Here is a 15,038-nt window from a genome sequence, read left to right as displayed (position 1 = left end):
GTGCACTCGCAAGCTTTAGTCGCAGAAATATACCGTGAGTCCGTTGCCATTTTGTTTGTTCTCGTGCTCCATTGCTTATTTGTTGTTTTGGTCTCATTCCCGGTTTTGTTACGATGGCTGGGTGTCGCTTTCTTAATTTTAACGCGCAAGGGTTTCGTAATCGCGATAAGCATGCGACAAGTGCTACACATTGCACGTTTGTAGGAATGCAATATATGTACACATAAAGATGTCATTTCCTTTCGTTCTTATTTTAAGGGAGATTCCTTTTTAGTGCGTCGCGCTACTAGCCGCAATCTCGAAGTTTTCATATTTTGCCCATGTCTGTCCGAAGCATCTTCCTCTCTTTTTTCGAGAACTTGAAGTGGAGAAAGAGAAGGTGGCGACGCGCGCGTCGTGCTGCTCAGCATTGAGGAGGGGGAGTAGCCGCACTGTTGCAGCAGAAGCCCCGCTCTCTCTCTCTGTCAATCCGTCTCTCCGTAAACCTGAAAAGGAGGAAGGGAAAGTGGCGACGCCCGCATCACGCAACTTAACACTGAGGGGGCGGAGCAGCCGCATAGAAGCACCTGGTGAGAGCGTAAGACAGTGACAGAGAGCGTGTCCGTTCTTGGCGTGGCGGTTGTCACTGGGCAGCATTGCACAAACGTGTAAGTGAGTAGTCTTGTCTCGCTCGCGCGTCCTAACTTTGGCATCTCCGCTCGCATCAGCCGCTCCTCAGCCTGCCCGCACAGCAGACGTTCACGAGTGGTGCTCTCTGTATCTCGGCTCCGAGCTGCCCGCCGCATCGTGAAGCAGCCTTTGCTTAGCTCTGCGCCTTAACTGGAGCTCGCCTCTAGCTTCTTTATCTCTTTCTCTCCCTCCGTGACCCCACCCCAGACGTTTCGGCTGCAGAGCAGTGCATTGTAAAGGGGTGCATTGTGCCTGTTTTCGCTAATTTCTGAAGATGTTGTAAGGAACGCTGAGGACGCGGCTGCGCCGCGCGTTTACTTCGTGTCGCAATGGATAAAGCCGGGCCATCTGGCACTGCGGCGCAGGTTCGACGTGCTGAAGTACAACGGTTACGAAGGCAGCAGAATCGTGAATTACTGATTCTGATATTGCAGCTAAACGTCGCAAGAATATGAAGCACAAAGAATGAGTAAACGTGCTGAGCGTGCTCAGGAAACTGCTGAAGACACTGAGCGTCGTCGTTAAATGCATGCCGAAACGAATAGGAACAAACGTGCGTTGGAAACTCCAGGACAACGGGCTGCCAATATCACGGGATGCCCAACTGCAGCTGTGTAACGTTATGGCAGAGAGAAGCAGCGCTACGCACCTACTTCACATTTGATATTCTATTCAAATATGACGTAATTTGTTTTCTTTGCGTACTTGAGGTTTCGCGGTGAGGGTGAATTTTTTCTTAACCCTGCATTCAGGTCGTTTGCTCACTGCGCATTCGGTCTCGACGGTCGCTTGATTGCGGTGGACGTTTTTTTTTTTGTGGTCGGAAAACTCATTTCGTCATCGTTTATGCATCTGTCGCGCGTAATTTGACGAACGCGTTTTTCAGATCCATTCCACCACACTTTCTGGATAATGTTCCACACATCCTGCACAGAGACTAAGTGTTTGTATGACTCATGGCTCGGCATCAGGGGGCCTGTACCAGAAGCTTCTAATTATCATGTCAAAAAGCTGGGGAAGCTTGATCGCTCCTTGTGCCTTCAGAACACATGGGTCGCACAACATGGTGACAATTTTATGGCAACGCGCACTAGGGGTCGGATCCAATTTGCTAGAGTGTGAAGTGCTGCTTTTTCCTGGTGCGGTTGCAAATATACGTGAACCACATGTTGCAGTAATGGTTACTCGACGGGGGTCGCCCGTAAGCTCGAACAGCCCATAAATGGGGCGAATGAACGCATCTGCACTGCATGATGATGAGTGCATTACTGCGATTTGCTTGGACCTGCGTGCATTGGTAGCGAATGCGACCGACTTGACTCCCGCGGAGTGGGATATCCTGAAGCCACGATGGCGAGGTGGTCTCGTGCTCGCGGGGTAAGCGCGGCGCGTCCGTGTTACTGCCGCGATTAACGGTGTCCTCGGACGTGTAATAGCTGAGAGTTAACTTTCGCGATGCGAGAGTATCTCAACACACTGCGCACTCGGTAGCATCGCATCCTTGAGAACAGTCGCCGCTCTTCACGCTGGCTGCAGGTTCACGCATTCCCCTCGTTGACACAACCGATATTGGTTACGCGCGCTCCTAAGGGCAGTCTGAAGTTCGGCTGCCGCAAGTGGATGAAGAAATCTTGTAAAATGGTACTTCCTCTTCGGATGAAGCCTATATCCAACGCATCTTCTGCGGCCATTTCGCTGCCCTGTTCTCGTCCCAAGACCAACACAGAGTCTGTGAAGAAGCTGTCAGCTCCTTCTGTGGGCCCCTCCCTCAGCTCACTGAAGAGGAACATGTGGCACTTAACATCACCAGCTTCTATTGAGGAGGTGCGCTACGTTTAAGGATGCATAAATAAGTTAACTGCATCTGGTCGAGACGGGTTAGTGGCAGGTTTGTACACCACCTTTTTCGACACGATCTGAAGTTTACTTAAGCTTGTGAATTGCTTTCTTTCAAATGGCACAAAACCACCCTCATAAACGCTGGTCGTATCGTCTTGCTCCAGGAGAATGGCATGACACCGTAAAGCCCAGCGTCTTGGCGACCAGTCACCCTGCTGAACACTGATTAAAAACTGATGGTCAGTGTCCTCGTTAGAAGGCTGCGGCCCTACCTAGAGAACCTGGTAAGCCCTTACCAGTCCTGCGTGGTGCCTGATAGGTCAGTGTTTACCTCACTTGCGTGAACGAGAGATGTTCGCTTACGCCAATTGTGAAAAAGGTCAATAGAATATTTGTTGCTTTAAACCAAGTGAAGGCTTTTGATACCGTAGATACAGCTATCGTTTTAAAGTGCAGAGTTGCTTTGTCGTACCGACTGATTTATTACTACTCATAAGATCACTATATAATTAAATTACCAGCCAACTCGTCCTCAATGGCACTATCGCAGGCAGGTTTGCGGTAACACGAGGGGTATGACAAGGGTGCCCGCTCTCACTGGCCCTTACTGGGCTTTCTTTGTAAGCGACTAATTTACGCAAAAAAGGATCCAAACAAAACCGGGGCTTCCCAATGATCTATATCTAGGTAGACAGGTCGACAGCATTTTTGGTGATTTATCCAAAGCTTTCGACTCTGTCCCACACCCTAAACTCCTACACAAACTAAACTTTTTCTAAAATACCCTTTCCTTGTTGGCTGGATACCCAGTTTTTTAAATCAGCGTTCGAAGTCGCACTTAGGATCATTTATTTCCACTCCTGTTAGTGTTTCATCCGGCGTTCGGCAAGGTTCCGTTTTAGGCCCGTTTTTTCTTACTATATATTAACGACCTGCCATGTTGTGTATCTGTAAAAGTTCGTCTTACGCTGATGACTGCGTCTTATATCACATTAATACACCACTTGACCACGAAATACTTAACGACTCATTTGCTAATTTTTGTAATTGGTGCAAGGAATGGCAAATGAATATTAATTTCTCTAAAACCGTTTCCATGTCCTTTTCAAGACGCCCATCTCCTTCACATTTCAAGTACAGTTTTTACGGTCAGGACTTAGAACGAGTCAAGGAATATAAATATCTGGGCCTTCATTTCTCTCATGACATGTCATGGTCCAAACACATTGACATCATATGAAACAAAGCTTTTAAACGTCTCGGATACCTCCATCGTACACTGAGTAGAGCCCCAAAGGATACCAAACTGCTCAGATATAAAACACTTATCCGGCCCATTCTTGATTACGGCTGTATTGAATGGAACCCTTATACGAAGTCTGATATGAAAAAATTCGAATCAGTTCAAAAGAAATCAATATGCTTCATTTTTCACAACAATGGCCGAGATTTTTCCCCTTCTTCCCAGTATACAGATTTAGGTCTCAATGCCTATCATCTAGCCGTCAAATCGAATGTTTGAAGTTTTTGAACATGCTGCTTCACACTCAGCGCCTTCTATCACTAAATAATTTTTTGAACATTAGCAAGCCTTCCATTACTAGAAGTTCCCATAGCCTGAATATCATCCCTTTCTTCTCCCGCACTGGGACATTCAAACACAGCTTCTTTCCTCTGACCATTGAACTCTGGAATTCGCTGCCTAGAAACGTCCGCTCGCTACCAATTGATGAATTTTCGACAGGAATTCCTTCCTAGTACCATATATTACTGTATTTTTTCTTTGATTTTATATGTTTGTATTTTGTGGATACACTTTTCTTTGTTTGCCCACTCCTGCTATAGCGTCATCGAAGCTGTAGTATGTAAAAATAAACATAGGACAGGAAACGTTCATGGTTTCCGCGAGCGCAGATTAGATGTGCTTTTGTTCAGAACAGGGAGAGCTTCCGAGTCTTCCTTCCCAGATTTCATAAATACGCCCTTCTTTCAGGTGCACAGCTCAACACCAGCGAAAGCCATGCTCTTTTTTCGGGTCTTTTATAGACCAATTGCCTGTGGCGGCGAACTTTGTGGTCGCATGGCTGGGACAAGCCCTGGCATGGAAGGCATAAGCAAAGTAGGTCAGGCGCGGATCCGAACGGACAGAGCTATTTAGAAGCAGCTACTAAGAAGCCGGGAAGAAAGAAAGAAGTCGGGAAGAAGCAGGAGCCAACAGTTGGGAGTGGGAGAGAGAAGGCCCAGGTGCTTATCGCCGGAGATTCTAACATGAGCAGGTGAAGCGAGATATCTTCGAACGTGTAAAGGGTGATAAGAGAGTGTTAGTTGGAGCCTTCCCAGGGAGCACAATGAGGGCAGTGCTGAAAGAGAGTAAAAATAGGCTGTTGAAAAATTCCGCAGAGCGCAGTATGGGGATAGTAGCCGCGGGGCTAAACGATGCCGTAAATGGTGACTCTGCAGGAGTGGTGGAAAGTTAAGCTAAGGGAGTTGACGATTTCAGGGAGATAGCACAGCAAGCGCAGATAGTTGTATGCACATTACCGGAGGTGCTAGGATTGAACGGAAAGCTGGAAAAGGACGTGGTGACAGTTAATCAGGACATAAGGAAGTTAGGCCTGGAGAAGCGTTTAGAAGTGGTTGACGTAAACAGGGAGGTGCATAAAGCAGGTTTTGTTAGGGCTTTTCAGCGAGATGGCATTTATTTTAACAGAAGGGTGGGAGCAGAGATCGGCTGGCGCCTGGCAGGCAGGGCTATAGCTTTTTTAGGGGGTCCGCGAGGACTCCGTGCACAGAGGTAGTTAGAAGTGAAGCAGGAGAAAATGTAATAACCAAGGCTCAGCCCCCAAAAATAGCAACGAGGAGGTCGAGAAAAAAAAAGTAGGAAAATGAAATTTAACACTAGGATCAGCTACATAAACATGCAAGGAGGCAGAAAAAGAGCGAAATGGCTAGAGATAGAACAGCAGTTGAAGGATGACAAAATAGGCGTGTATTAAAACCCATTCCCAATAACACCGATGTTTGGGCCACTTGGTAATAATCCATGTGTGCACACTCTTTTCGAGACTAATCTCAGGGATCTAGAAAATCCGCCGTTTATAGAAGGCTACGTCTAGGAAGGGTGCAACAGAACGAGAACGGAAAAAAGGGTGGAGGGGTAGGTATGTTGATACTGCAGGGAACAATTTGGCAAATAATGAAATCATCTTGTGAAGAACATATCTGGGTGTCAGGAACATTTGCCGGCATAAGGACATGGCTAGGGGTAGTTTATTTAGGAACAGGACATCATTGCAGGCAAGAAAACGAGGATCTTATTGAATGTCTCAGTGACGATATAAGCCAGTTTGGAGACGGGGCTAATATTATTTTGCTGGGGGACATTGAACGGCCACATCGACGATCTGGATGGATACACGGATTGTAACGGGAAGATAATGCTAGATTTTTGTGAGCGACACGATCTAGTTATAGTAAATAGAGAAACAAAATGGTGAAGGCCAAATCACGTGGGAATTCCGCAACAGGCAGACGACCATTGACTACTGTCTAATGTCGCAGGAAATTTATAGCAAGGTCACAAAAATGGAAATAGCCGAAGAAGGGGAGTGTACTTTGGGAAGTGATCATAAGCGTATTAGTCTGCAGATGAGACCCTTGATGAAAAGAGAAATGGAACTTAGACAAAAAGTAAACGCAAAATAAACGACGATAAAACTATCTTTCGCAGCCTCTCCCTCACCTCATCGCTTCTGGCATCCTACATCCTCGCCCTCAGAAATTTCTCAGCGCTGATCCTCCCTCACACTTACCTCACTGAGTCAAATCCTCATAAGGTGAAGGAGCGGACTCCCTCATGAGGATGCTCATGTCTGTTAGTCAAGCGAATGTAATTTGATTTTGAACCTCTAAATGAGCGTGACTAAGGGGCGCCGCTGTCCATGGTTCGTGACGTAGCTATGAGCGCGCGAAATTCACGTTTGACCTCTCTGACGGCGTGGTGAAAAACTGTCGTGGCGATATTTGAAGATTTTAGGTAATAGAGAGAAGGCATGACTTTTATGATCAGGGTGTATTTTCGCGCGAGTTAGTTCATCCTCAAAGAAATACAGCGCTTTTGTGACAAGGACAAAAAGTTATAGCATGCTAGTATCATGTCTTGTCTGTGTTCCTACAGTGTGTAAAATTCTGTAATGCATTGAATAAAACTGAGTTGAGAGTTAGCGCACGGGCTGTCCATTCTTTGTTCTGTCCTTGTCTCAAAAGCTTTTTATTTCCTCGACTGTTATGATTGGCAGTTCCAGCCGAGGCTCCAACGACCGACGACAGGAACCAAGCTAGCCCGGTGAGCAGCAGAAAAGGCACCGTGTCGATGGTAGCATCGCCACCACGGTGCTACAGCATCACCGCCACGTGCTGCGGCGTCCTGGCCGGGTCTGAATGCCCGGGAAGCGACCCATTATTCTATAATTACCCGCCTGACGCTCACAGGGGTTATCACGAGAACGTTTTTTCCTATTGTTGGCAAGACAAGAGCAAATGCACGCAGCTTTTCGCCGACGGGAGTGCCCGAATATTCTCGGTAATCTCCCAAGACGGAGTAGGTTTGTAATAAGGGAGTTATTACTTATAGACATCCACCCAAGCGCAGCCATACGGCTACAAAGTAAAGCTTTCTCGGAATCGCTGTAACAACCAGCTAACCAGCACCGTCAGCAGATCATATGGTAGGACGAGATTAAATAGATCAATAACTGGAAGTGGGAATAGCTTTCCTTTGTAGCCTTACGGCTGCGCCTGGGTGAATGTCAATAAGTATTTACTCCCTTTCAAGCCTACCTGCATATTGCAAATCAATATGCAGAAGACTAAGGTAATGTTTAACAGCCTCGGGAAGGAACAGCAGTTTACGTTAGGTAGCGAAGCACTGGAAGTTGTAGGCAAATATGTCTACTTAGGACAGGTAGTAACCGCAGATCCGGACCATGAAAAGAAAATAAGAAGAATAAGATTGGGATGGAGCGCATTTGGCAAGTACTCGACGATTATGACTAGCAGCTTACCGGTATCGGAAAGTATACAACAGTTGCATCTTACCTGTACTCACCTATGGGGCTGAAACGTGGAGGCTAACCAAGAGAACTCTACTTAAGTTGAGGACAACTCAGAGGGCTATGCAACGAAAAATGGTAGGGGTAACATTAGGAGATAGGAAGCGTGCAGAGTGGGTCAGAGAAATAACTCAAGTTACCGACATCCTAGTGGAAATTAAGAAGAAGAAATGGGCATGGGCAGGACATGTAGGGCGAAGAGAGGATAACCGATGGTCGCTTAGGGTAACAAACTGGATTCCAAGGGAAGGACAGCGTAGCAGGGAGCGGCAGAAAGTTAGGTGGGCGGATGAGGTTAAGAAGTTCTCAGGGGTCAAGTGGATGCAGCTAGCACAGAACCAGCTTAATTAGAGAAATATGGGCGAGGCCTTCGCCCTGCAGTGGGTATAGTCAGGCTGCTGCTGCTGCTGCTGCTGATAATGATGATGATGAATTGCTCCCGTATTACAGGAGTGCCCGCGACATTCCGAGAATTAGATGGCGTGGAAATGTGGCCTTTTCCAGGGGCAGACTGCTCGGAATTCGGGGCTGTTTCAACTTGGTACTGCCTTTCCACTGCCAGCTATTGATCGCCATCGCCATTAAGGATGTTCACCTTCGCCACATGAAGTTGTGCGAGGAGGCTCAACTACCACCGTCGGCAGTGGGCGGCACCTCGACTGCTCATAAGTGTCTCCCTGATTGGATTGCCCAACATGAACTTTTCCACAGTTCCCTAGCTGGGGACAATAAACGGTATAAAATGTGAGTTGTATTCACCATCAGTTCACTCAGCTCAGCTATCCTCGCTCAGCTCTATTCTCGTCTTTCGTCTGCTCGTGACCAGTCTGTGGTTAAGACTAGGCCCCCGAACCTCGATCGCATCGTGGCTAAATAACACCATAACCCGTTTCCGGTTAGGAAGGAAGCTCCGAAGGCTCGTTGAGGAAGGGCCCAACTTGCCGCTACAGCCTGTTGGAGGTAAGCCTTTTTTTTCCTCTTCTGCGTTCTGTCTTCAATGCGTGGTTATTACTATCGCCTACCAACTGGCTAGGCTTTCAAGGATAGTGCACATTATTTAGAGAACACTGGTCTGTGTCTCTCAGCGTTGATATGATAACCATTTACTTGCTTTTCTTGCCGTTCCTTTTTCCCTTTTCTTTTCTACGCCGTGTTAAAGAAGTCTCATACTAACACAGTGAAGCGCAGTCATCAAAATGCACATGCGGTTTAAGAAAATTGCATTTCTTGTCAAATTTATTTTTTACCCTCACTTCTGCTTGCAGCAGCATAGGTGCCCTCGTTCAATAATGTTTTTGTTTCACTCCTCACATTGTTTTACAGGAAACATGCAGTGCTGCAGATGAATGACAGCCCGAAATCAAAAGCCTCAAAATGCTCACCTCCACAACCCACACCTAGTGATACCAGCTGTGACGTCACAATGACTGATTACTGAGAAGACCTGGGAATTCAAGAGTCTGGCAGATCTTGCTGTTCAATGGAACTTCAGCTCCCAGAGCGCAGCACGGAGGCATACCTGGAAGAAGTGTTGTGTCTGTAAACCACTTTATAAAATCTGTACAGGCGCTTGGCGACCACCGCTGTCCTCGTTCTAACGAAGGGCGCTTTGAGTATCAAGAGGAACAAAGGATTGGCATGTGGTCAGAGTTCAAATTCCGATGCAATGGATGTCACGAGCTTAGAAGAGTGACTGCCGACCCTATTGTGGAGCCAACGCCACTCACAGAGAAGACAGCTGTTGGCATAAACGATGCAGCTGTATGGGCAATCACGAGCATCGGATCCGGCCACTCGTATCTGGAGGAGGCAATCTCTCTCATGGAGATCCCTGCTATGGGCAAGGGAACGTTCCTGCGTTGAGAGGAGGCACTTGGAATGGTATGACATCTGGCATGTTGCCAAATCCTGTGCGAATTTTTATGTGTAGTCTGGAATTTTTCCTTGTGTGCACTTGTTTCCCACCCTTTTTGTTCTTGCCTACTTTATAGATCAGTTGCAAAGCCTACAAGTAAGTTCCCTGTACAGCATATATTCCTGCAGAATGGCGGGAAAGACTTGTTTTGGGGTAATAGTTGGTAGCAGCTCTGAAACATCGCGGGCAAAATTATAGTCGCACCCCTCGCCCATTCGTCTCGGCAATCCCCCCCCCCCCCCCCCTGCACATTGTCGAGCCGCTATTACCCTATTTCAAATCTCCTTATTTCTAAATGTACTTTCCTTACCCCCAACATGGCAATTCTCTGGCTTTATTCCTGTGTCTATAATGCCTTAGACCTGCCCTCGCATATTGGCCTATGCGACAGGGGCTGCATCCGGAGCTGCTAGGACTGCAGTAGATGCATGCACTGCACCTAATTATTGTCCCTGCGTCATGTTCTACCATCATTTTACATAATTTCTTTCTCACAGGGAAGATGGTTTGTAGGTTTTGCAACTGATCTATAATCAGAAATGTTTCAGAGACTGATGGTTCATTAGCTAATTCATAACCTGTCCCATACCCTGGAAAACCTCTATCAAGTTGTAACATCAATAAAAATACAGAAAATAAGTGACAATATCTGCCACACAAATAATTCAGCCTTTCGTCTTCTTAACCCTGCTAGTCTGGAATAAAAAATGGGTAAAGAATGCAAAAAGCTGAAGAACGGAGGATGGCAAACGTTATGCGGGCAAGAGAAATATACAAGGTCCTCAAAGCGGATTTTCAGAAAAAAGCAAGAAGACATAAGAATGCTTTCCTGAACATACATTGCCAAGCAGTTGAGAACAACAGCCAATTGAGGAACGCAAGAGCTCTGTATAAGACAATCAAAGATATCAAAGGAAGCTGCTGTGCTAAGCTGGGCGTGATAAAGGACAAACGAGGCAGGCACCTCACGGAAGCCTCAGAGATAAAGAAGAGGTGGCAGGAATACACAGAACTGTACAAGAAGGACCCGGATGTGCAAACCCAACATAAGACGCTTGCTATTACTGATCTCGAGCCGGGCATCCTTGAGAGTGAAGTTTAATGGGCCTTAGCCAGCCTTGCTAAGAACAAAGCAAGCGGAATTGATGGCATTCCAGCTGAGCTGCTTCAAAACCTCAACCATGACGACGCTGTTAACATTCTGTATGTATTATGTCAGCAAATTTGGACAACCGTGCAGTGGCCACAGGATTGGAAGAGGTCAGTTTACATCCCCATTCCAAAGAAAGGCAGTGTCAAAGATTGTTCCAACCACTTTAATGGCAAAAAGTGAAGTGGAACTCAAGAGACTTCTGATGCGCGTACAAGAAGAGAGTGAGAAGTTTGAGCTTAGACTGAACGTTAAAAATACAAAGATCATGGCGGCTTGCCCTATCAAGTCCTGGAGCATCAATGGACAAGAAGTGGAAGCTGTGACAGATTTTCTGTTCTTGGGCTCCAAGATTACCTCGGAAGGAGACTGCAGCCATGACATTAGGAGACGCCTGCTTCTGGGAAAGAGCAATGGTTAGCCTTGACCACCTAGTAAAGAGCAGAGACATTAGTCTTCCAACCAAGATCCGTATAACTCGTGCTATGGTCTTTCCAGTTGTGATGTATGGATGCGAGAGTTGGACTGTGAAGAAGGCTGACCGCCAAAGAATTGGCGAGTTTGAATTGTGGTGCTGGCGGAGACTCTTGAGAGTTCCTTGGACGGCCAGAAGATCAAATCAGTCGATACTGTCGAGCATAAACCCTGACTGCTCAACGGAGGGTCAAATTCTAAAGTTAAAGCTCAGCTACCTTGGTCATCTGATGAGAAGAGAGGAGTCGCTGGAAAAACATTTGATGTTGGGAAAGGTTGAGGGTCACCGGAGAAGGGGTAGGCAGCGAACGCGATGGTTAGATGGCATCCTCGAGGCGCTGCAGATGAAGTTATGTGATGTTAGGAAGATAGTGAGAGACCGGAAAACGTGGCGTGATATGGTCCATAGGGTCACGAAGAGTCGGACTCGACTGAACTGAACTGAACTGAAAGAATGCAGACTGAAAATCCTATAGCATCTGACATGATCTATTATTAGTTTATGAGATGCTCACCAAACAGCCGAGCACCTAAGGATGCTGTGCGCGCGCACACATACACACGCACACGCAAAAATGAAAGACAGGCAGAAAGGCTGTGTGTAACTTTGGACCTTTTGCAAACTCTGGAATTAAGTTTCTTTGAGCAGAGAAAAACTTTTTCCACGTCCTCTCAACCGGTATTGGTTATGAGGTCAGACGTAGCGCGCAACACTGAAAACGTACAATGAATAATGTCGTGCCACCTTACTTCACGCTACCACAGTAAAGGGATTAGGCATAATTCTGCTAATCCACTGATTTTAGTGAATAGTGAAACGCATCCCTACAACACGCCACACGCCAACAGAGTACAAGGCATAGAAAGCAGAAAACAGAGTTGCACACAAAGTTTAGACGGCCATCTTGATGAAGAAGCGTTGGCTTTACAAGAAAGCTGCATTTTGGAGCTTTTCATAGGAAATGGACAGAAATCAATATAACATGAAAGAAATTAGTTGAAAATCAAATAGAGATGAAGTACACAAATTATTTCAAAAGATGCGATTGAAATTGCCGAAGCCTATATAGATAATAAGTGTTTCGGGCTCCATACTTTGAACTTTATACCTTGCATGAACAAAATTTGTATTTATCTTGCTCCTTTTGTTTTCAGAATGTGTCGGTTTCGTTCTATTTTTGTCACTTCATATTAGGAATTGTCAAAACTCCTTGAAGCCTCCGAAAATCTCCGCTAATGTTATTTTCGCTATCTCATATTCTGGGCGCAACTATAGTTATTTTTTCATAAATGAGTGGGAGAGAGACATTCGTGAAACCAGTTATTATTATGACAAGGTTTGACATTTCATTCTTGCGAACTCATTTGTTTCTTACATGCAGAAGGGGCGTTACATTTATTTGCAGTGTATCATGCATACAATAGCGAAAAGCTGAATTTTGAAGGGCAATGTTGAGAGGAGTTTCATTAGGGCATGCTGAAGTGCTAAGCAAAATACAATATTGGCACTTGCAAGTGGCGAAGCAACGTTGAACCTGTTGGGAGCAGTAATAGCTTCACGTATGCTCTATTTTCTTTCAGCAATGGAACGATGTGCTCCTGGGTCTAATGATCGAAGCTGGCAAGGAGTAAAAGCGGCTGGCAGAAGAAGCTTGTGATTTCTGCGAGGATGACTGTACCCCAAACATCACAGTGGTAGTTGAAGGTGGCTGATCCTACAGGAGCCATGTCCACCGGTATTCTGCAACTTCTGGTGTGGCCGTCATCATCAGTAAGCGCACAAAAGGCTCCTCTACTTAGGCGTGAGGAATAAGCTGTGCAGCACTTGCCAGTTCTATGCCAGGAAAAACTTAGTAGGAAAAGAGCACACCTGCTACAAAACTGGGATCAAAGATCAGGAGCCATGGAGCCGGATGTCCTTGTTGAAGGATTCCAGTGAAGCATGGAGATGCACTGCGCTCAATACCGTACCTTTATAGGCGACGGAGACTCATCTGCATACCACGAGATTCAATCGAAGGTTGGCTATGGCCGTTTTGTCCGAAAGCACGAATGTGTAAACCATCTGGTGAAAGTGCTACACTTCCCGTCTCAATGCTATTGCTAAGGAGAGCAAAGGTGGCCGGCCCATGCTATCGGGTCCGAGAATAAAGCGGATGAAGAACGGGGCACGCAAGGCTGTCAGTCACTATGCCGAATTGTTGCGCGAATGTTCAGGCGGTGTAAGAAAGCTTGTTCGAGATTGAGCCGCTGACTTAAGAAACGGTCCTAAACACGTGTTTGGTTGCCATGACAGCTGTAACCGTTACTTCTGTGACCGAAGCAAAGGAGAAACCTCATTCGAGACGCTCCCTTTCATGCTCAGAACAAAGATAATGACTGCTGCCAACAGTATTTCGGAAAAGGATGACCGTCTCATCACTGACGATACTAGCAACCTTGCTGAAGCCCTCATGTCTCCTGTTGCGAAGCTTTTTGATGGCAAGTAGGTTAACCGATGCCAGAAAGGCTCCTATGAGCATCGCTGCCAAGCTGCTGGGCTAAGCTTCCAGCTGGGACCTCAGTGGCACAAAAAAACTATCAAAGCAATAAGTTGCAAGAGCCCCTGTACTGTCTACAAGACGTATACCGGCGGAAAGTGGTTGAAAAAGACAACATATAATAACAGCCAACATATTCTCAGGGTCCGTGCCGATAGTACCTCTTCAGCTCACTATGGGGAAAATTGTATGAAGCTGGAATACTGCCTGAACAGTTTGCTGAGAGCAGAAACACAACTGAAAGACCTCCAGATTGATAAGGACGGCTGTGCACGAATTGAGGCGCAAACACGTGGGAAGGCAGACAGTTCAAATTGGTTCGAAGAAAGAAGGCTCCGCCTCACTGCTCTTAATTTCCACGCTGTCTGCATACGAAACGACTCAACACCCTGTGATCAACTGGTCAAGACCATTCTCCATCCAAAGAACTGCACAACTTCTGCCATGGAACACGGGAAGCAGCATGAGCGCGTAGCACACAAGTTGTATGCAGCCAAGATGAAAACAGATGTTCGACCGTGTGGGCTCTTTGTTGACCTTGAGTATGGATTCGTGGCAGCTTCTCCTGATGGTATAGTTGGCGACGAACGAATCGTGGAGGTCAGATGCCCGTTCACTGCGAAGGATGACCAGTCCATGAAAGCAGCACGAAAGTTCGCAGACAAGAAGCAAAAAGACAGTGATCCAGTGCTGAAATGGTCACACAGGTAATTTTACCAAGTGAAAGGCCAGCTTCATGTCACCAGAAGGGATATCTGCGACTTCGGGGTATACACAACGAAAGGGATACATGTGCAAGAAGTACACCGATGCGACACTTTCTGGACAAAGAAAATGGAGCCATTTCTGGCATGTTTCTATAAGGACTGCATTATTCCAGAAATTCTACAATCCCGCCTCGCTCGCTCCATGGACGTTCGCCGCCGGGTGTGTAACAGGAGTGCTGAGGCCAGGGAAAAAGGGAACAAGTGAGGAAGAAGTATGATGTTGCATGAAGGACCTAACGCTGACGGCAAGGCCTAGACACCATACATTGGCGTGCCAGCTGCCGTGTTCATGAGCAGCCGAAAGATCTCGCAGAAACATTACATAGAATCTCGTGAGTCCGCGACCAAGAGGCCCACTGATTGATGGAGCTGGCCAAGCGGGAGCGGAACCTGGAGAAGCTGAAGCGGGCTCTCGCCCTGCAGATTCGGGACTTCGAGGCGGAGCTGGATGAGGAACGGAAGCACCATTCGGCAGCCCTAACGCTTTGCAAGAACTTGAGGCTGATCTCCAGGAGGCGATGAAGACTAAGGAAGAGGCCATGCGGGCAAACGAACGAAAAACTGAAGCCCAAG

At 46.7% G+C, this 15,038-nt stretch overlaps 1 pseudogene; it reads left to right on the top strand.

The window, feature by feature from the left end:
• Positions 1-2,307: 2,307 nt before the first annotated feature.
• LOC146209754 (uncharacterized) lies at positions 2,308-14,987 on the top strand (annotated as a pseudogene).
• The last annotated feature ends 51 nt before the right edge of the window (positions 14,988-15,038 follow it).

Source organism: Amblyomma maculatum, chromosome 1 (assembly GCF_055883805.1).
Source record: "Amblyomma maculatum isolate TAMU_Amacu chromosome 1, ASM5588380v1, whole genome shotgun sequence".
Classification (NCBI taxonomy): domain Eukaryota; kingdom Metazoa; phylum Arthropoda; class Arachnida; order Ixodida; family Ixodidae; genus Amblyomma; species Amblyomma maculatum.
This window is presented reverse-complemented; position numbering and strand designations above follow the sequence as displayed.